Source organism: Silene latifolia, chromosome Y, assembly GCF_048544455.1.
Source record: "Silene latifolia isolate original U9 population chromosome Y, ASM4854445v1, whole genome shotgun sequence".
Lineage (NCBI taxonomy): Eukaryota > Viridiplantae > Streptophyta > Magnoliopsida > Caryophyllales > Caryophyllaceae > Silene > Silene latifolia.
Window position 1 is genome coordinate 134,278,091 of NC_133538.1, and position 21,607 is coordinate 134,299,697.

General features: G+C 40.1%; 2 non-coding genes across 2 annotated transcripts; both read right to left on the reverse strand.

Moving 5' to 3' along the window:
* Window positions 1-2,104: 2,104 nt before the first annotated feature.
* Window positions 2,105-2,212, reverse strand: LOC141634821 (small nucleolar RNA R71). The gene has a single exon (XR_012539541.1). It is a non-coding gene; the product is annotated as a small nucleolar RNA R71 (small nucleolar RNA).
* A 12,119-nt stretch (window positions 2,213-14,331) lies between these two features.
* On the reverse strand, window positions 14,332-14,438 carry LOC141636693 (small nucleolar RNA R71). Its single transcript, XR_012541290.1, has one exon. It is a non-coding gene; the product is annotated as a small nucleolar RNA R71 (small nucleolar RNA).
* Window positions 14,439-21,607: the final 7,169 nt, after the last annotated feature.

Consider the following 21,607-nt stretch of genomic DNA (forward strand, 5'->3'; position numbering starts at 1 on the left):
ACAAGGGCACTTTCCACGCATAATCGAGTCGAGCAATCACTAAAAAATAACTTAGTCAATCTCGTTTCGTTAAACATGTAAGTCTGAGGGTGTAAAATCCTATTTTATTTTATTTTACTTTTTATTTGTATCACGAATGTAAGGTTTATATCAAAAGTACTCTCAAAACCGTCTTAGAAACCACCTTTTAAAACTGTATTTACAAATCAGGGGAGGTCTGATGTCGAGAAGAAACGCAGCTGCAGATGCGCCTTTTCGAAAAATCTTAGCATCTGCTGCGGCTCTTCCTGTGGCTGTCGCTGCTTCTGCTCTTCTTCTTCCTCGATCTTCTGCAATTTTTTCTATTTCTCTTGTTCTTTCGTTTCTTTTGTTCGTTTCAGTATATAATCGTGTTTCAATTAATCCTTTTCCAATTATAATGTTGAATTCGACATAAATCCCATATAATTCGATATTTGCGGGTTTTCGTCACTTATTCAAACCCGGATTTAAAAGGCTCGGTTCGTTCATATCAAGTCTCTGGAATTCATCTTTGATACATGTTTTAATTCTGTTTTTGTCCCTAATTTGTAATCTTTTGTTTCCGCCACTAACTTCGAGTTTGTATATAAACCCGTTTCCGACATCGTATCAATCCTAATCATGTAAATCGCTGTAAATTCTCACCTTTAGTTCGTTTTATGATGGTTTCAGATGCATGTAACCTGCTAAATCACTTTTACTTGAGTCTAATATCAAAAATCGACCTTAAATTAACCAATGAACATTAACAATCCGCGATTCTAACTTCACAAACAGAGTCCAGCTCAAGAACAGACGCAAGAGGAGCTGCGCCACTTCCAGAGGACGGAGCAGATGCTGCGCCTGTTCTGGGTTGGCTTCTGTCCCTGAACTTCTTTCTCGCTTTGACGTAGCTTCTAATTACGTATTAAATCAACTATTAACCGTATTATCGCCTCTAATCTGACGTAGTTTTCACCTTTTAATTCTAATTCTTTTATTTTCTTCTTCAAAATTTCATTTTGAGCGTGCTTTTGACGTAAATCAATTAAACCTTGTAATCCTTGTAATTTTTAATTTATTATAGTTCATTTATTGCCTTACGTATGACTTAGTTACGTGGTTTTCACATGTAATTAATCTAACTTCCAACTTCGACCTACATTGAGTGCTGAACACGTGTTCACCGACATAGTTTAATCTAACATGCTAGGGTTAATCTATTGTTTGTTGCATCGCATGCATTACATCGACGACATATCAACTATGAACGATTTCCCTAATCATTAGTAGAGGTCACTATCGAGGCGGACGGGATTAGGTGTTCGATTAAAGAGCTTCCTAATATGTACCCTCACCCCATTGGCATCCACGAGAGTTATTCTAGGCATAAAATACTAAGGGTAATGAGTTCTTAGTGTTCATGTCACTAATTTGTGTCTTGACATGGCATGAGGTATTCGAACGGTTCTAATTTTCCATAAAAATTGGTGGCGACTCCACAAATACAGGCTTATTCAAGTCCTTTCACGCGCGCTGCGGGTGGCCCATGTCCACAGCCCGAGAAAACCTTTCGTAGAAGACGACGTTTTCGGAAAGAAGTTAAAGAAGTCGCTTCTATCGTGCAAGTTTAAAGTGCAAGAAAGTCTTACCTAGACGATCTTAAAGCTTTTGAAGAGGAGGAGGTTTCTAGTTCATCATCTCCACCACCACCACCATTTCCAACTAAAAAGATGTTAAAACTTTTCGATCTTTCCAAGCCCACCGCGGCTATGCTTCTGGCCGGTATTACTACTACTCAAATTACCGCCCCGGAATTCGAGATCAAACCGGCTTTCTTTAGCCTTGTGGAGAGGAAGAAATTTGGGGGAAGTCCTTTGGAGGATCCCAATTTGCATGTTCAAAACTTTTGTGACTATTGCTCCATGATTCGGCAAACGGGTGTCACTCAAGCCCAAATAAGGGAAATACTTTTCCCTTTCTCTTTGAAAGACAAGGCAAAGTTATGGATCAATAGCCTTGATCGCACCACCATAGGAATCACAAAATGGGAAACAGTGGCTCTTGATTTCTATCAAAAGTTTTTTCCACCGGAGAAAACTCAAACTTTAAGGAGCCAAATCACCGGATTCCGTCAACAAGCTCTTAAGAGCTTATATGAAGCTTGGGAGAGGTACAAGGAGTTGCAAAGGCAATGCCCACATCATGGGTTAGATGCTTGGTTCCTAGCTATAACATTCTATAATGGATGTTGTGCCGAGTCCCGAAGGATTCTTGATTCCGCCAAAAATGGGCGGTTTGATCAAATTGACACGGATATTTCTCATACCACGATTGAATCCATGGCGATCCATGACGCGCAATATGTCAATTCTCGAAGTGTGCCCATCAAAGGTAAAGAAGAAGCTTCCGACACCACCGTTTTGAAAGCTCAACTCTTATTACTCCAACAACAATTGGCAGACCGGGATGCTAAGATGCAATGCAACAACTCAATGCCGTGTCCTCTACTAGCCAAATTGTTGTTTGCGAAGGTTGCGGAGGTGCGGGTCATTGCGCCGCTCTATGCCAAGCTACTATGGAGGAGGTATGTGCTTATCAAGCTTTTAGACAAAGTTCTTATCCACCGGGTACATTTTCAAATACATACAACCCATTGTTGTCAGAATCGCGATTCGATCCGACGATTCTACGATTTTACGATCCAAAAATGCTTGACCGATCCTGGATCCTACGATTCTATCATAGTTGTAGAATCTTACGATCCTGTTAATTTGAAAATTTCTAGAGATGGGATCATAATACGATCCTACGATTTTACGATCCTACGATCCGACTCCATAATAAAAAAATTAATATATATTTTTATATAATGACACCGTAAAACCCAAATTTCGTGTAAGTTGTTCATACAATGATACTAAATTCATTAATTACCAATATTTTATGAATAAATATTAATAAATAAGTGTTTTGATTTTCAATTATATGTTTTTACCAAATAAAATATTATATTTAGTAAGTTTGTAGAATCTTGCGATTCTACGATCCGATTCTACCGATTCGATCCTACCCTCCTCATCGATCCAAAGTAGAGACCCGATCCTGACAACGTTGATACAACCCGAATTCAAAATTTCACCCGAACTTGTCTTACAAAAGTAACAGTGTGTTGAACCCTCAACCCCAACAAAATTTTGTGCCCCTACCACAAAATAACTTCATCCCTCAACAACAAAGGTTTGTTAATCCACTAGGTTTTCAAAACCAATAACAAAGACCACCACAACAAAACTTCCAACAACAAGGTCCACAACCTCAAAATGCCCAACAAAATGACCAAGGAGGCAAGCTTGAAGCCTTCGTAATGCAATTGGCTAAGGGTCAATCCGATTTGATGGCTCACTTACAAAAGAGTGATCAAGCCCACACTACCGCTATCAAGATGCTATAAAATCAAATGACTCAACTAGCCGCATCTAGCTCTTCAAGGAAGACCAGCCAACTACCGCCCCAAGGTGCGCAACCACATGAGACCGTTGATGCTATTTCTTTGAGAAGTGGTACAAGTTATGATGGGCCATCCATGACTTTGGCTGATGAAGTGGTTATTAAAAAGTCCAAGCTTGGGAGAGATGCTCAAAATAAGGCTAGTGAAGAGCCTCCGATAAAGGTTTGTGTGCCATTGCCTCAACACTTATTAATGCATAAGAGAAAGAGCAAGCTTGATACCAAGGATGTTGAGCCCTCTAGGCCTAAAGAAAGTGAAGAGGTGATTGTTGGGAAGGAGATCTCTCCTATTGTTAAAGAAGATGGTGCCGTTTCGGAGAAGGTGGATAATATATTGTTGTGGTCGAGAAAGATAAGGATGTGGAGGATGCTCCTCCAAATGAAGTTGTTCAATCGTCGTTCCCCCACCGTCTAGCAAAGCACAAGGAAGAGATTAAGTTTGGTAAGTTCTTGGAAGTTGTTAAGAATTTACAAGTGACCGTCCCATTTATTGAATTGCTTACCCAAGTCCCTTCCTACTCAAAGTTTATGAAGGAAATCCTCTCTAAGAAGCGATCCTTCAATGAGGTAGAGACCATTACTTTCACCAAAGAGTGTAGCGCACTCTTACAAAACAAGACTCCCCCAAAACTTAAGGACCCCGGTAGCTATTATATTCCTTGCACTATAGGCACATATACCATTGATAAGGCCCTTTGCGACCTAGGTGCTAGTGTAAGTGTCATGCCATATTCCATTTGTGAGAAACTTTACATGGGTGCTTTAAAATGCACTAGTATCACTTTGCAAATGGCGGACCGTTCTTTAAAGCGACATTTAGGTGTCTTAGAAGATGTGTCCGTCAAGGTTGGCAAGTTTTTTATACCCGTTGACTTCCTCATACTTGATATGGCTGAGGACTCACAAACCCCAATTATATTAAGTAGGCCATTTTTACACACCGCGGGTGCGTTAATCGATGTGAAAAATGGAAAGTTGACGTTGGAGGTGGGTGATGACCGGGTTACCTTTAGTAAGAACAACACCATTAGAAGCCTAATGTTACAAGAGTCTTGTTATTTATTTAGCACTGTGGACTCTCCTAATGCCTCTACTATACTTCGATCCTTACTTATGGATCCGTTGGAGGAAGATGTTGGTGTTGATTGTCTTGTAGGTGACAATTCTAAGGGCACTAATGCTAAGAGTGCTACAAGAAAAGGAGAATTTTCTTGGAAGAATTTCAAATGGATGCGGAATATACAAGAAGCTATGAAAGGAAGCTCAGAAGGTGTCAAGCTCAAGGACGAAACTTGATCAAATTAGCTTCATACATCGTGCGGGATGTTAAACCGGCATTTCTTGGGAGGCAACCCAAGCTTTTATTTGGTTTTTTTTGTTTTTGTTTTAATTTTCCGCAATTTAATGTTTTTCGTAGAATTAGAAATAAAATTACTAGACTTGAAGGTGTTTTGTTTTATGATTTATAGGTGGAAAAAAGAGACAAGTAGGCTAAAAGGATAAAATTCACGCTTCCCCATGCAAGAACCCCGTTCGGGGATGTAAGTTTCAAAAGCGGAGCGGAATTAAACAACACGGGATAAGGAAGTCAAAAACGGCAAATGACGGCCAACCCCGATCGGGGTTGCCAGCCCCGATTGGGGAAGTAATTTCGTATTTTTTTGGCAGCTCCTTCATAATACGAGTAAGGCAAATTATTCTATCATTCTTCCAGCAGTCCCGACGGTATACTCTCTCATTCCTCTATCATTTTTCATCATTTTTTTCACCTTAAATCACTTCAAAACACCATTTCCTTCATCATTTTGTAAGATTCATTCATCATTTATCATCACCAAGTAAGTATTCCTCTCTTTTCTCTTTGATTTCATCCATTATAACCAATTTAATCAAATTTGTCAAATCCTAACTAAATTGGGGGAAATTGATTTTGTGCTTGTTTTTTCTAGAAATTGGTTAGATTATGATCTATTAATGTTTATAGGATGAATTAGTTCACTAATTTGTTCTATTATGCTTGTTTGGATGGATTTTGGTTTGCCTTAATATGAATTTTTGTCTTAAAATTTCAGAAAATGGCACCAAGAAGAGCTCTTACCCAATGTGCTTCAAAGAGAAGAAGAGGTGATGCGGAGTCCTCCCGGGCTGCTGGGGATGTTCAAATGCAAGATGCGCCGGAGTGGCATGATCCTGCCTTACCCCGAGTCATCTTCAATAGTAAGAAACAATGGGATAATTGGCTCATCTTACGCAACAAAGGTATGAAAGCCACTAAGTTTATCAATCAAGCTTCTTTAAAGAACATTGAAATTGAGAAGAATGTTAAGAATTTGTTTAAGAACCTTGATATGAAAGCTTGTTAGAATATGAACTATAAAACCTTTCCCAAACTCACCCTTGAGTTCTTGAGTTCTTTCGAGTTTCACAAATCATAAAACCAAGGTTTTATTCATTTTGTAACTTTCCGGTTCTTTAACAATGATTATCGTTTGGATTTTGCGGATTTTGCCGCGATTTTTGAATTGAAACATGAAGGCTTGCATGTGGACTAACCTGATTCTTACAACCCCAAATTGACTTGGGAATCCATTTCTCACTACCCATTTAATGGTTGGGATCATGTCCCTCACCAATTCATACACTACCCTGAATACGGATTTGGCAATGTTCATGGGGTGGACTTTCTTTGGGAGAAATGATCCTCACTCCGTGAGGAGTATTGAGGTTGAAATTTTGGGTGCCTTTGTAAATGTGAATAGTGATGAAAAGTGGGGGATCAATATCCCCTACAACTTTGCAAACCACTTGACCAAGCAATGTAATGCTAAAAATAGTTCAATTGTCATGGGTGGGTTGGTTACTAGAATTACACATCATTTATACCGTTTTAACCAAGAGACCACCGACTTGAGACCTTTGGATAGTAGGGAAAAGGAGGATGGGCATGACTATGAATATTTCCTATCTTGTAATTGGTTTAGGAATTCTCATCCCCACATGGTTTGAAAAATTGGTGGTCATGATTCTCTTAGACTACCGGAAGAGAAGAGTGAACTAAAGGCCTTAGTCCATACCAAACCCCGTAGTGGGAATGTCCCCTTTACTCGACCCACTTACCACTTGCCCCATAGAGAAGAGACACCCTCCACCGTTGAGCGTCGTACAAAAGGTCAACCCTCTCAAGCACGTCATTCTACCTCTAGCATAGACATGATGGACATGATGCGTGATCTTAGTCTTAATATTAATCTATTCGTGATGATCAAAGACTTGCATTGCATCCAATTTATGATCATTTTGCTAGACAAGGGGTAATTCGACCCGAGCGACCGCACCCATCATTTTATAACTATCCCCCGGGTGGATTTTCTCCTCCTCCTCCTCCTGCTTCTAACCATGATGCATGTACTTATACTACTTATCCTCCCGGTCCGGATTTTTGTGGTTCGGATTATGGAGTTGAGGCATTCAATGGAGGATATGGTGGATATGGTGGAGGATATGGTGGTGGCTATGGTGGTTATAGTAGCTATGGAGATGGACTTGGAAGTGGACAAAATATTGGTGAATATGTCACTCCTCTCCAAAGTGATGAACCAAGTGGAAGTGGTGAAGCATCCGGAAGTGGTAGTGGTAAGAAGAAAAGTAGGAAGGGCTTCAACTTTTGGCCCTTTTCTTGAATGAATGATTAATGGAAGAGTCCCCCGTATACATACTAGCTTGGGAGGAGGCTAGCTATTCGAGTAAGTATTCTTTACTTAGCACTTTAGTTTACTTTCTTGCAACCCATTAAATATGACCCCTTGTCCTTCTTGTTTATGTGCTTTGAGCCATTTTTATGGTTTAGTTGGGTGATTTACATGTTGGCACATTGAGGACAATGTTGTGTTTAGCTTGGGGGAGAATTGCATTTGCATTGTAGTGTAGTTCCATTTAGAAAAATTCTGAAAATTTTGAGAAATTGTGTGTTTTTTTCTTGCTTATAGCCTACTTTTGTCAAAGAAATTGTGTCTTATGCCATCTTGCTTATCCTAATGATAGCTTATAGCTAATGATTTATTCTTATTTGATGGATAATTTCTACATGGGATGTCTTGATATAGTAGGTGGGAGATGGAAAATGAACCGAATAGGCTTGATCTTGACTATTGACAAGCTACAAAATTGGTAAGGTAGAACCTCCTTAGACCGATGCATCCATATCCGGTCTCTCTTAGGTGAGTGTAGGTCTCCTTATGGTGTGTGTTTCATCAAAACGAACAAGTATGGTCTTGATTTCATCTCTTTACAAGCATGCATTCATTTGTTGTTAGCATTTTGGAGCCATTCACATGATTAAATTTGCCTTTTTGAACCCCTTCACAAAATTTATCCTTAGCTACATATAAAAATTGCCTACCTTGTTGAGCTAGTAGCTTTGATTAGTTGTGTTTGGGTGCTCATTTGGGATTTGTTCTATCTTGAAATCATTGTGAGCTTGGTCTTAATGCTCTTGGAGAAACTAAGTGAGAAAACAAAAAAAAAAATTGAAAAAATGAAAGAAGAAAAGAAAAATGAAGAAAAATGAAGAAAAAAATGATGGAAAAGAATTGAAAAAGAAACGATGAGAAAGAAAGAAAGAAAAAAGCATGAAATGAAAAAGAGAAGCATGGTTTGTATTTTGAAAGAGAAGAAGAAGTTGGTGTAAGAAGATCTCATGTCTTCTTTATATCTTTTGGAGAGCATTCTTATGATTTGTATCGAAATTTTTGGGAATTGAGCATCCTTTCATATGGTTGTTACTAGCTTGACTTAGCTCCACGTACCATAAATCATTTGTTCCCCTTTCTTACCCATTACTTATTTGCCTTCTTCATACCCATATGGCTTCTTTTTCATGCTTGCATTTGAATGTTTTGACTTGTGGTTTTGAAATACTTACCATATTAGATTGCGGGCACATTCTCATGAGTCGAGGATAGGTGAGTATTATCACACAAATTAAAATGTCCTTTCACATAAAAATGAGTTTGAGTGCATCGTGAGAGTCCATTAGTCAAAAGATCATGCAAGAGCTTAAAGGTTCGTTCAAAGTCTTTCATGCTACGCCGTCATGTAAATCCCATCCATGTTTTTGCATTATTCATGATGCCCACGTTGTCCCGGGTTTTGAATCATTATGCTTAGCTTGTTTTAGGATATTGCAATTGATTGGATATGGTTTCTTGCTTAGGGACAAGCAAGAGTTTAGCTTGGGGGAGTTTGATGTGTTCATTTTATATATACTTTTACCCCATATTTTAGCTCAAATTTATATGATTATTGCACTAACCTTAGTGATTTTATGAGCTAATATTGTATTCTAGTTGTCTTTGCATGTTTTGTCACATTTTGTAGGAAGTTGAGCTTTTAGAAGCTTATTCCATCACTTGTGCAAGTAACTACAAGCAAGGCTAACATTGGACCAATCTTGAAGTGTTACATGGATTTGCATGCATAAAGATATGGATTAAAATGAGAAATGCAAAATAAAGTCTTATGCAAAGTCAAGCCCAAGATTTGAAGTCCAACTAAGGTGGAAGCTTAGGATGATAGAATACATTGGATGCCATGCTTTAAGATGGTTATCGGATGCTTAATAGGGCATTTATCGCTAAGCATTGGATTCCATGAGCATTAACTAGAGGAATTAAGAGGACCGAGCCGGAAAGCCACGACCCCGATCGGGGTTGGCATCCCCGATCGGGGTTTCCTTGCCCTTGATGTTTACGTTTCAAGTCCTAGCTTCCTATAAATATAGAGTTAGGTCCGACCTAATTAGCATCTTATTTCCATCATACAATCTCACATTTCTTGTATTCTTAAGCACAGAAAAATTCTCTCATAGTTTTCATATTTGTTTAAATATTGTTAAGCATTTGGTTATTGTTAAACATTTGGTTCTTATTTATTCAAGCTTTTGGTTCTCATTTGTTCTTCCTTGAAAATTCTTAGTTCAAGGTCTATTCCTAATTCGGTAATTCTAATTTTAGTTTATTTTACATTTCTATTTTAGTTATTACATAGTTTTATCATTAGTATTTTAATTCTATCACATAGTTAATTCTCATATTTCACAATTCACCCTTTAGTCTATATCATTTCTATAATCATTTTTAGTATTTCATACATCATAGTTTGTAGTTTACATTTCAATATGAGTAGCTAAATTTCCTTAGTCTAGGGACTAGGGAAGTCATGCAATAACTAATATATGTAAAATGATAAATTAGGTTGATATAATATTGTCTAATTGTTTCTATCACATGTTTGTATCGTCACGATTAATCTTTGTTTAGTGGCCATATTCATCGATTAAGTTTGTTAATTTATTCTATAAGTCGAGAGGCACTGAATCGAATTAGACTAAACATGCTATAGTAGAACGACCTAGCCATATTGAGAGATCGTTAGGAACCAGTCTATGGTCGACTAATATCGAGAGGTGGGTGTCTAAAGGCCTAAACTATTTATCATTATCAATGCATTTCTAAATTAACATGACTAATTAGTAATTTGCATGTGTGACACGACTTTCTTAGACGCTTTCTTTATTATTGTTTTCACTTTATTTGCATAACCAACCAACAACCTATAAACCGACCTCGATAGAATTCAATCTATAGCAACTTGTTTAGCAAACTCCCATCTCCTTGTGGTTCGACCCCTATTACTACATTTATTTGTGTTTAGGAAATTTATCTTTGATTAGGTGTGCGAAATAGCCTATCATCTACAGATGCCCCCTCGAGACTGGTTGTAGAGACTAGATGTCGGTTGCAACTTGGTCTCGAAACTTGCAGTAGAACGACTCGAGATAAAATAATAGCCCCCATGACTTCTACTAAACTTGATCCTTAGAGAATGGAGATGATGAGCGAAAATTGTGCCACCGAGCGTGCCAATTTGTAAACCATAAAATTTGAACCTGCGATAAACAATAAAGAAGCAAGAAATGTTGCACTCAATTCAATGTAATAAGTGCAAACACGACGTTGGACCCGATGAATGTCCTAGAAAAGATGTATGAGAAACCTTCAACTACAAACAAGATTTTCCTTATGTGTAGGTTATTTGGTTTACAAATGAATGAAGGAACCACAATGGCTGATCACATTAATGATTTTAATGTGATCACAAGGCAACTTGGCTCCGTAAAAATTGATTTTGATGACGAAATAAAAGCTCTAATTTCTTCGTTACCTAGTAGTTGGGATACTACGGTGACTCCGATTAGTAGTTTTCAAGGACAAAAGAAGCTCAAATATGACAATGTAAGTGATTCTAATTCTTAGCGAGAGTATTCGCAACAAGAATTAGGTGAGATATCGAGAATCAATGAGAGCGGATTAATTGCTGATGATAGAGGAAATAAAAATTATAGAGGTGCTTATCGTGGAAAATTAAATTCAACTGTTATAGGAAGTGCTACATGTTAAAATTGTGGTCAGATTGGACATGTAAGGTGGAATAGTTCAGGTCCGAAGAAAAATGGACAACAGCGTAATCATGAGGATGGTAATGCATCGATAGCTGTGGAGGATGACTATGATCTTTTGGCAGAGTGACAAAGATCCGATAGAGTCTTGGGTATTAGACTCTGGTGTATAATTTCACGCTTCTACAGATAAAAATTCCTTTCATAAATTTCTTGGTAGAAGGCGTGGTATTGCTTACCTGGAAAATTGCAAGGCTATATAAATTATGAGAAAAGGTGATGTTGAAATTCGAACCTCGTAAAGGAGTAGGTGGGAGTTAACAGATGTCATGTTCATCCCGAACTTGAAAAAGAAATTGATATATGTTGGTAAATTCGATGATGTAGGCTACAAGCACTACAACAAATATAGGAGACAACAACGGTTAATAACCGTTGTTATAGAAAAAAGAGGGCGTTGTTGTTCGGGCCGTTGTTAAAAGTTTTCACCTCGGTTACGTTTTTTGATAAAAACCATTGTCAAACGTTTTAGCAACGGTTTATAACCGTTGTGAAAAGAAGTCATTGTATTGAATAATATTTTGGTGGGAAAGTAATAACAACGGTTTAATGACATAAAATCGTTGTTGTAAGTATTTTAACAACGATTTATACCCGTTGTTGTTACAAACTACCCGTTGTAAAAAGAGTGAGTGGGAAGGTAATAACAACGGTTTTATGTAATAAACTCATTGTTGATAATAATGCACGCGTTTAATAGTTTATTGGAGGGAAAGTAATAACAACGGTTTTGTTAATATTAACCATTGTTATTGTTATTTTTTTTTTAAATTACAATTTCATTGCATTTCTTTTCAAAACCTGCATCAATAATTTACAGCAGCAGCAGCAGCAGCAGCAAATAACTATAGCAGCAGCATACAACAACATCAATTATATGTTGTACAAACTAGCACTTGTGCTATACCTAGATCAAATCAACGGTTTCAACTAAATAGAAACTTCGACGAACTAGTAAGGGTGCTGCAATTTCTTTCGCTGTTTGATGTGTCAGGGTTGGCATATCCCGCAACATCTCATTTACTTGTTTGTTTTGAATATCATTGAGTTGATTAAGATGGACGCGCTGTAATACATTTTTTCGTTGGTGAACATGCATGATAAATCTGGCTGCCTCATTATCTGTCATAAAGCACTTGCATCTTTGGGAAATTAGTCTACCATTCCTACGCATTATCCTTGATACGTGCTTTTTATATACTCTTTTTTGCCTATTTCAGCACGTATTTTTATAGTATTTTGCCCCGAATTGGCTACTTTGGTTCATTTTGTCCATTTTGTAGAAATGAACGCGAAAGTAGTGGAATCGTACTCTTTTTCGTCCTTTTTGCATGCATTTAGAGGAGACGGGATTTTCTAGAGTGAGATACTGCATTGGGAAGCATCATGGCATGGATTACGAGGCATTCAGGCGAGGACTCGAACTGATTTAAAGTCAAAGTACTCGATCGAGCAGTTTTACCGCTCGATCGAGTGGTTTCTACGTCCTCTGATAGTCGATCGAGTGGTTTTCCACTCGATCCTTAGCTTGCTGAAAGATGGGTTACTCGATCGAGTAACTTTCTACTCGATTGAGTAGATGCTGCTGAAGATTTGCTCGATCGAGTGGTTTTAAACCACTCGATCGAGTGGTTTCGCTATTATGGGCTTTAATTAGCCCGTGTTATGTTTATTTCGTAAAACTTTACTGCTTTCCTATTTAAACCTACGTTAACTAGGTTATTAGGATCATCTTTTATCTATCTTTTCATTATCTAAACTTTCTACTGTAAACTTTGTTACGTTGCTTTTCTCTTCACTGTAACCTTGCTCTCGGATCTATTTTCGCTCAGATTTTGTGTTCTTTACGCCGGAATTCGCACGATTGTAATCCTTTCTCTTCCCTTAATAATAGTTAATCATTTGTTGCTTTAATCATTTGTTCTATTTCGATTATTCCTCTGCCCTAATTTCTCTTTTATGCAATTTATTGTTTATTTCATAATGTTTACTGCTGGAAAATTATCTGTTGTTAGTTTAATTAGCGACATGAGTAGCTAAACCCCTTTCATGTTGGGATTAGGGGATCTGCGGTAGGAATGTGACGATGTAGTGAATGAATTAGATGAATTGATTATAAGACTCTGTCACCATAGCAATTTAATTGTATTTATTCGACTTAGTTGAGTGCACACTTCTGAGTTAACCTTTAATCCGGCTAAAATTAATCCTAGATCGAAAGATTGGGCTAAATAGGCCTTCTATGAACAGTAGACTACCCTGACGAGAATGAAAGTTAAGTTAGTGGTATTTTAGGATAGAAAGTGGACCGAAAGGACCTTTCAACATCCGTCTTACATTAATTAAATCCGAGTCATTTACAGCTGAGTCACTGGACTACCGTAGTGAACCAAAATCCTGACATGTCCCTCTCTATCTGATAGTTTAATCTTATTTCTTGCCTTTATTTCTCTTACTCCTTATCTCTCTTTCCCTTAAAACTCGTAGTTTAGATAACAAATCAAACAACCCCCCCCCCCCCCATTTGTGACCAAATAGACGGACTACTACAGATATCTTGTCTCCTTGTGGAGATCGACCTGACTTCCCTAGCTATATAGTTAGTTTATTTAGTTTATTTTTGACAGGTACACGACAGACGTGTCAAATTTTGGCGTCGTTGCCGGGGAGGCAATTGCCCTATTTGTTTTCGTTCCGTTTATTTTATCCATCTCAGGGAATTTTTATTCCTTGAGGCCGTTCTTATTATTTTCTTTCAGTGTTGTTTATGCCCAGGTCAGATAGGTTTGAATTAGTTTGGTGATTGAGCGGAGAGGCTGTTCGAGGCATAGACTCCGTCTCAGAGAAAATCACGAAAGGAAGACTTGAGTACTTTCGAGCCAGAGCTACATCACTCTCTTTTCGAAGACAGTCCGATTTCTACAGTAAAGATGCCTAAGCTTTCCAGTCATTCTGTGCCTAAAGCATCCTCTATTCCGAAGGGTTTCAATCTCCAGACTGAGGATGGGAATACATTCGACATCCGTCCTTCTTATATCAATCTGGTGGAGAGAAATATTTATAGAGGTGTGGCAGGTGAAGATCCGAGGAAGCATATGGAGACCTTTACCGATTACTGTTCAACTATCCCCGCCACTAAGGGGGTAACTCAAGATAAGATTAAGGAAGTTTTATTTCCTTTCTCTTTAGCTGATTCAGCTAGGGAGTGGCTGACTAACTTGGACCGCACAGCTGCTGGGGTTACAGATTGGGAGTCTCTTGCTCTTGCCTTTTACAAGAGATATTTCCCTCCACAACGCACCAATCTGCTGAGGGCCAAGATTACTAGTTTCAGACAGGCTCCCGATGAAAGTTTCTATGAGGCGTGGTCATGATTCAAGAAGTTGGTGAGGTCTATTCCTCACCATGGTTTTGACCCATGGTTCCTAGCTAATCAGTTCTACAATGGGTTGTATGACGACCAAAGAGCCATACTTGATGCGACATCTAGTGAGAGATTCCAGGAAAACACTGATGATGATAAGGGATGGTCCCTTATTGAGGAGATGACGAATCACAGTGCTGAGTATGGTAACCCGAGGGATGGGATTATGACAGTTCATGCAGTTGATAAGCAGGTTTTGGCTCAGCTGGAAACCATGAATGCTAGATTTGACAAGTTGGAGTTACAAGCTGCTGGGGAGCCTCAGACGATCCATGTTCTTACTAGAGGAGAGACTGTCACATGTGAGAGATGTGGGAGTAATGATGGCCACTGCTCTTTGTTGGCTGTCTTGTAGAGAAGGAACAAGTCCTTGCCTTTCAGCAATATAGGCAAGGAGGAGGTTCCTATTACAATAATCAAGGGGCAGTCCACCCCAATTTGAGGTGGACTAGTCAAAATGTGCTTAATCCTACTCCTCCTCCGCACCAGCAGCAGCCTTATGTTACTCCACATAAGAATCAACAAGGCTTTCAAAAGCCTCCTTCCTTTACTCCTCCTAACCATGGTGCATCATCTTCCGGTGGGGTGAGTGAAATTGGTGAGCTTAAGTCTATGTTGCAAGCTTTTACAAAGCAGTTTCAGCTGAGTGATCAATAGAAAGATGCATCCATAAAGGCACTTGAAACTCAAGTTGCCCAACTAGCCATGAATCAGTCCTCAAGAAAGCAGGGTCAATTACCGACTCAAAATGAGAAGAATCCACACGAGACGGTAAACTTGATAAATCTGAGAAGCGGTCGTTCTTATGAGGGACCGGAAATACAAAAATCAGACCCGAGGAGAGCTGTAACTGATGATGAACAGTGTTCTGTCGAAGAAAGTGAGCTCACGGCAAAGCAAGTGCTCGATCGACTGGTTTCAAGTGGTCGATCGAGCAGATTTAGTGAAGAAAGTGCTCGATCAAGTGGTTTTTCCACTCGATCGAGTGAACAGAAAGTGCAGACTGCTCGATCGAGTAGTTTTTCTACTCGATCGAGTGAAGAGCAAAATGGAGTTGCTCGATCGAGTGAAAATTTCACTCGATCGAGTGATATTATTGAAGATTCTACTCGATCAAATGGGTATATTGGTCGATCGAGTAGTTTTGATGACGTGAAGCTTATTCGAGCGCCTGCTAGTGCTCGTTTAAGCGATAAATCACCGGAAAGACCTCGTTCGAGAGGTAAGAAGCGTCCAAAGGATACAGAACTCGCACTGGAAGATACATTGGAAGAGAGAAACAAGGGACTCGAGATACCTATCACGGTTCCCTTCCCGAGGCGGCTGCAGAATAATAAAGCTACTCAACAATTCGGTAAATTTGTCGAACTTCTGAAAAGCTTGGAAGTCACTGTGTCGTTCACTGAGTTGCTGACAAAGGTACCCTCTTATCTTAAGTTTCTGAAAGAAATTTTATCGCGTCAGAGGAGTATTAGTGACAGTGAGACCGTGGCTTTGACTAAGGTGGGGTCGGCCCTATTTCAAAATAAGTTACCTCCTAAGCAGTCAGACCCGGGTAGTTTTTCAATTCCGTGTCATATCGGTAACTATTTGGTTGATAATGCGCTATGCGATCTAGGCGCTAGCGTGAGTGTCTTACCGCTGTCTCTGGCTAAGAGACTTGGTTTGACAAAGCTGAGTTGCACCAACATGACAGTCCAGATGGCCGACCGTAGTATATCACGGCCACTAGGTATAGTAGAAGACGTACCTGTGAGGATCGGGAGATTCTTTATTCCCGTTGATTTTGTTGTCTTAGACATCCCCGAAGATGCACACACCCCTATTATTTTAGGGAGACCATTTTTGTCTACTGCTCGTGCAGTTATCAACGTCGGGGGGAAGACTTTGACCTTTCAGGTAGGGGATGAGGAGCTGATTTTTCATCAGTCTAAGTCCCGGAGGGCTCCCATGCAAGCTCAGCCTTGCAATGCTCTCTCTTCTATTGACCCTATTATTGACACTCCAGTTGAAAATTTGGAGTATTGTGCTGCAATTGTTAGCCCTCCGCCTCGGGCCCGATAGCAAAAAGGAGGAAAGTTCATCTGTTTTCCTTCTTTGCAGTGCGGATGAAAGCAATGAAGGAGCTGTCAAAGGGTGTTGTGCAACTGCTGTCAATCAAATTGGAAGTAAGGATGCTAAAGATGGTGATAGAGGAGCAAGGACGAGGAAAGTTCGCGCCTATGTGGATGTGAACTACTCCCCTCCTACCGTTTCAAATGATAATTCATGCTCATGGAAGCTGAAGAGGACAATCAATGTTGCTGAGATGACGTCCTCCAGTCAGGAGCCCTTCAAGGGGCTACTGAATTGCATTGGGAATTAAGCGGGGAAATGCCCCGTGTAACACTTTGTAATAGATAATTTTTGAATTATACGTTGAATTTGTTTTAATGCTTTTTATTAGGACAATTAGTTTATAGACTGTTTTTAGCGTAGATTTAAGACTATAGACTGTTTATATGCGTATTTGGTATGTTGGGATATTTTTGCACGTGTTTTTATGCAGGTTTGGGGAAGTTTTACGCATTCCAAGGGAAGAATTGACGAAATTCAAGAGCTTACGCGAGAAAAGAGCTCGATCGAGTACTTTTTGTGCTCGATCGAGTGAAAAAATGGTCGATCGAGTGTTTCCTTTAGTCGATCGAGTAAAGCAATAAGTGGGACTTCTCGATCGAGTAGAATTCTACTCGATCGAGCAACTGGGTCATCAAAAGTCCTCGATCGAGTGGTTTAAAACCACTCGATCGAGTGAAAATGCACAGGACGCAGGGAGTTTTACTCTAAACTCTATTCTTTTGCTTTCTATTTCATTCTCTCCTAATTTTCGACTAACCCCTTCCCTATTTGCGACAAAAACTCCCCCAGATCCCCTTTTTTTCTTGCTCAATCACCAAATCCGCCTCCTACAATCTATTGCTTGCTAATTAATCTTTCAAAACCCCTTAATTTCCCCCTTGATTGTGCTCGTTTTCACGGTTTTAAAGAAGGGCTAGGGTTTGCGATTTTTTCGAACAAAAATCGCCTCTTTTGCTTGTTTATTTGAAGATTATTTGCAATTTGTAGGTTGTATTCATCAAGTAAGTGATTCCTCTACCTTCATTGCATTTTGATTTCATTATTTTTGCAATTTTTTGAGGTAAATTGGAATTAGGGTTTCGAATTTGTTGGGACAGTCGAATTTTTTTCGACTTTACTTGTCTTTATTGGCCCTTATTTTTCTTGATTGATGATATAGCCCCTTTCCTCGCAGAATGTTGCATGTTTATTTCGATTATTACACGATTTTCGCGATTAGTGGTACATTTTTCGAAATTTTATTTGTCAAACGGGTTCATATCTTTGCCATGATTTAATTAACCTCGGTTGTTGTTACTTGCTATTGTTGTTAACTGCTATCCCCGTTCCCTATCATTTGTTTGCCCTCGAACTCGAAATTTTGGAGGATTGTTGGGAATTGTGTCTTTGTAAGTCGAAATTTTCGATTTGGTAGGGGTTTCACATGTTGTTTTCTTTGGTTTTTCGTCTTTGATTTTAGCCACTTTTAGCCGTTGTTTCTTATCATACCCCTTACCCTTTGTATACAAGATGGATTCTAGCTCTTTACCCTCTACTAGTTCGTCCTCTAGTCCGTCTCTGTCTGAGACAGTGGCCCCTGTTGTTGCCACTGTCTCCACTTTAGTAACTACCGCAGCCCCAGTGTTCCTAGTTTCAGCTGCCGGTACAGTTTTTGCTCCAGCTAGCTCTGCTGCTAGCTCAGTTCAGGCTGCCACTTCTTCTACGGTCACCACCACTGCTAGCACTGATGCCAGTTCCTCTTCAGTGGTGGCCATAGCAGCCACTACTCCTACACCAGCCACTACTTTTACTCCTGTGGTGGACTACTTGGCCATGCACTACTTTCAGAGCAGCGCCCTGGTCCTCACTCCGTCACTTGCACGGGCTACTACGGGTTCCGAGGTCGGGGTCGTAGACAGTCTCGCTTCTGCGCCAAATTTGACCACCTCTACTTTCTCATACCCTCGTTTCATTCGCTTACGCACGATCCACGGTCCAGGGGACACTTCCCTCGACTCTCACCCAGATTATCCGCAGGTACATTTTATTAACGCTTTACATCGTAAGAAATTTTATGACCTGCTAAGCTGTGTGCATGTTCCTTCCCGATTTCTAGAGAAATCGGCACTTGTGAGACTCGGTATTTACGAGTCGGTTTGTGACTTACTACGGGGCACGGGGATGGCCGGGCTCATCACTATGGGCGGCCGCACTTTTCTGGAGTTGAGCCTCAAGTTTCTCAGCTCCTTTACCTTCTCCTCAGGGGCACACGATGCTGACCCCTCTAGTTCTTCAGTGTCCTTCCGGTTGTTTAACCGGACCTTTCCGATGACCTTAGGGGAGTTTGGTAGGTTACTTGGCCTTACCTCTATGGGCGCGATTGCCGCCCCTAAGAGGGTTTTCCGTCAGCTTTGGAGGACCCTGGCCCACACCACTTTTCAGGAGCGAAAGCTCCAACAAGTCCACCTCCCCGCTGTCCGTTGTTTCCTTAGACTGATGGGGAGCACTATTTTCGGCCGAAAGGAGCCGAACAACATCACAAACACCGAGCTCTCCATCCTGGGCGGTTACCTGAACATCGACTGTGAGGGTCCTTTTACCCTAAACATAACTTACTTAACCGCCCAGTACCTTTAGAGCCATGGGAAGAAAGAGACGGGAACCATTGCCTGCGGTTGCATAGCCACCATTCTTGCCCGTTCCCTCATCCCCGTTTGGCCTCGTGACTTGCAGTACCTCCAGGGAGAGAGGCTACTGAGTCTGGATGCCATGCTTTCTCAGCATTGGATTACCCCAGACTACCAGACATGGAAGATAGACGGCTTCCTGTCTGTAGACTTACCTTGTGAGACTCTCCCCCGTCTAGAGCCCATTCCTACTGTTGCTAGGGGCGCCCGCCTGCCACCACTGCCTGACCTTCACCTTCCACTCCCACTGAGCAGACACAGACTCAGCCGGACCTACTGGTTACTTTCGTACCACCTCCACCCTTTGTGGCGCCCGCGGTCCTGGACCAAGGGGGCGTCGTTTACGGTTTGTTGCTTGAGGTTGCAGAGCGTCAAGCTCGTATGGAGAGGGACTTGGCTCTTGCTTTACACCCTCTGTACGAGTACCACTTGCGGCGACACCGACCGATTCCAGAGGGTTGGCCACACCCTTCCTTCTTCCGGTACCCACCTGAGGGGTACCCGGTGTCTGAGGAGGAGGAGGACGAGGACCCAGTGGTGGCAGTGGAGAGAGCTCGTTCTGAGGAGCAGAGGAGGAGAGAGACCCGGAGTTCAGGGTGGAGGACGTCCGTGACAGTGACGGCGACGACGACGACAAGTAGCTACTGGTCTACTCACTTCCCCAGTTTTCTGACTGGTTTGGGAAAGTTCGTATTTTGTATGTATCTCTTACTCTTTTATTTTTGTCTCCTTTTATTTATTGTTTTTATTTTATTTTGGTTGTATATTCCCGTTCCCCTGTATATATCTGCTGGTGTATGCTGGAGGACAACGAGGGCGTTATCCGTTTTGGTTTGGGGAGGGTATTGCATCCTTTTGAGTCTGCATTTGTATTTGTTTTTGCATTCACGTTTATTTCTCAGCTTGTATTGTTGTTTATTTCATTAAAAAAATCAAAAATCCAAAAAAATGAGCTATATTCACGTTTATTTTTGCATATAGGTTGAGTCGGAATGGTATATTTCCGTGATGATAATGCACTATAACTTGTCTTTTTGCTTGAGCCTCGCACTTCTTTTGATAGTTATTAGCTTTGTCATACACATAGTCTACGAGTTTCTGTTCAAATATAGCTGACTGTTTAGACTTGACCTGATAAATTGGCAAACTACTTGAAAATTCTGAGTTTTAGAGCCTTATAACTGGTAACATTCATGACCAGTTCATTAGGAATTGAGAGTAGTACTCCTTGCATAGCATGTTCATCTTTTTTGCACTTTTATGACATTCAATTTCTCGTCAAATGCACATATTCGGGTTTGTGGTTGGTGTCATATGCAGGGAGGTGCTTGCAAATTTCCCTTTCTTTATATTTTTCACCCATTTAGCTCCACATTAGCCAAATTTGCCTTTTTGACCCATTAGCTACATTCCAAATTAAGCCTGCCTAGTCAAGCTAGTTAGTATGTTCTTTTGGGTATGAGTTTTTCGGTTGCATTTTGGCCCGTATTTCTGTGTCGGAGTTGTTGGAAAATAGAGGAAGGAGGAAAAAGAAAAAAAAGAATTGAAAAAGAAGGAAAAAAAGAGAAAGACGTGAAAGTGAGAAAAAAATGAAAATGAAAAAAAAAAAAAAAAAAAAAAAAAAAAAAAAAAAAAGCTGAATGTGAACAGGAGAAAAGAAAGAAAGTTTGAAAAAAATTGATTTGTCTCAATTAGTTATTTCAGACGGTGTTTGAAAAAGGAAATTTTGTGACCGTCTGACTCCTCCACTCTTATTCTATATTTTTGAGGAGATTGTGTTTGAGTTTAGTGAGTTTTGTGCCAAATGAAGGGCACTTGTACTTAGTTTTTCAGTCAGTTGAGATTTGGATGGTTTTTATTATGGTCCTGTTAGGAACTAGCTTGACGCTTTTACCTCCACATTTCCATAACATGTTTGCCCTTTCTCACCTGAACCTCACTATTCCCAAATTATTTGTAAGCCCTCGGCTGTGACGGACATTATCGGTTGGAGTGTGTGCATTAGTACTTGAATTGTATTTCATTTTTGTTGCATGCATGCTATGTAGGTCGCAGTCTAGGTGAGTGATTGTTTTCTCTTTCTCCCTTATACATATACTTTCACCATTTGCTTCATGAGAGAAGAGTGACCACGAGAGAGTCCGATTTTGTTGGTCTTGCAAGGTCGATAGGTTGACTATATTTACGAATGTACTCATAACTCGTTTTGCGTACCCGCTTAGCTTTATTTGTTAGTTTTTGTTGCATTAAATTGGTTCAAGTAGACAAGTTAAGCTAGCTCTGAGTTATCATTTCCGTTCCATTAGTTGCATTTTAGTTTACTCGTGGACGAGTAAAAGTTCGGTTTGGGGAGATTTGATACGTGCTTTTTAT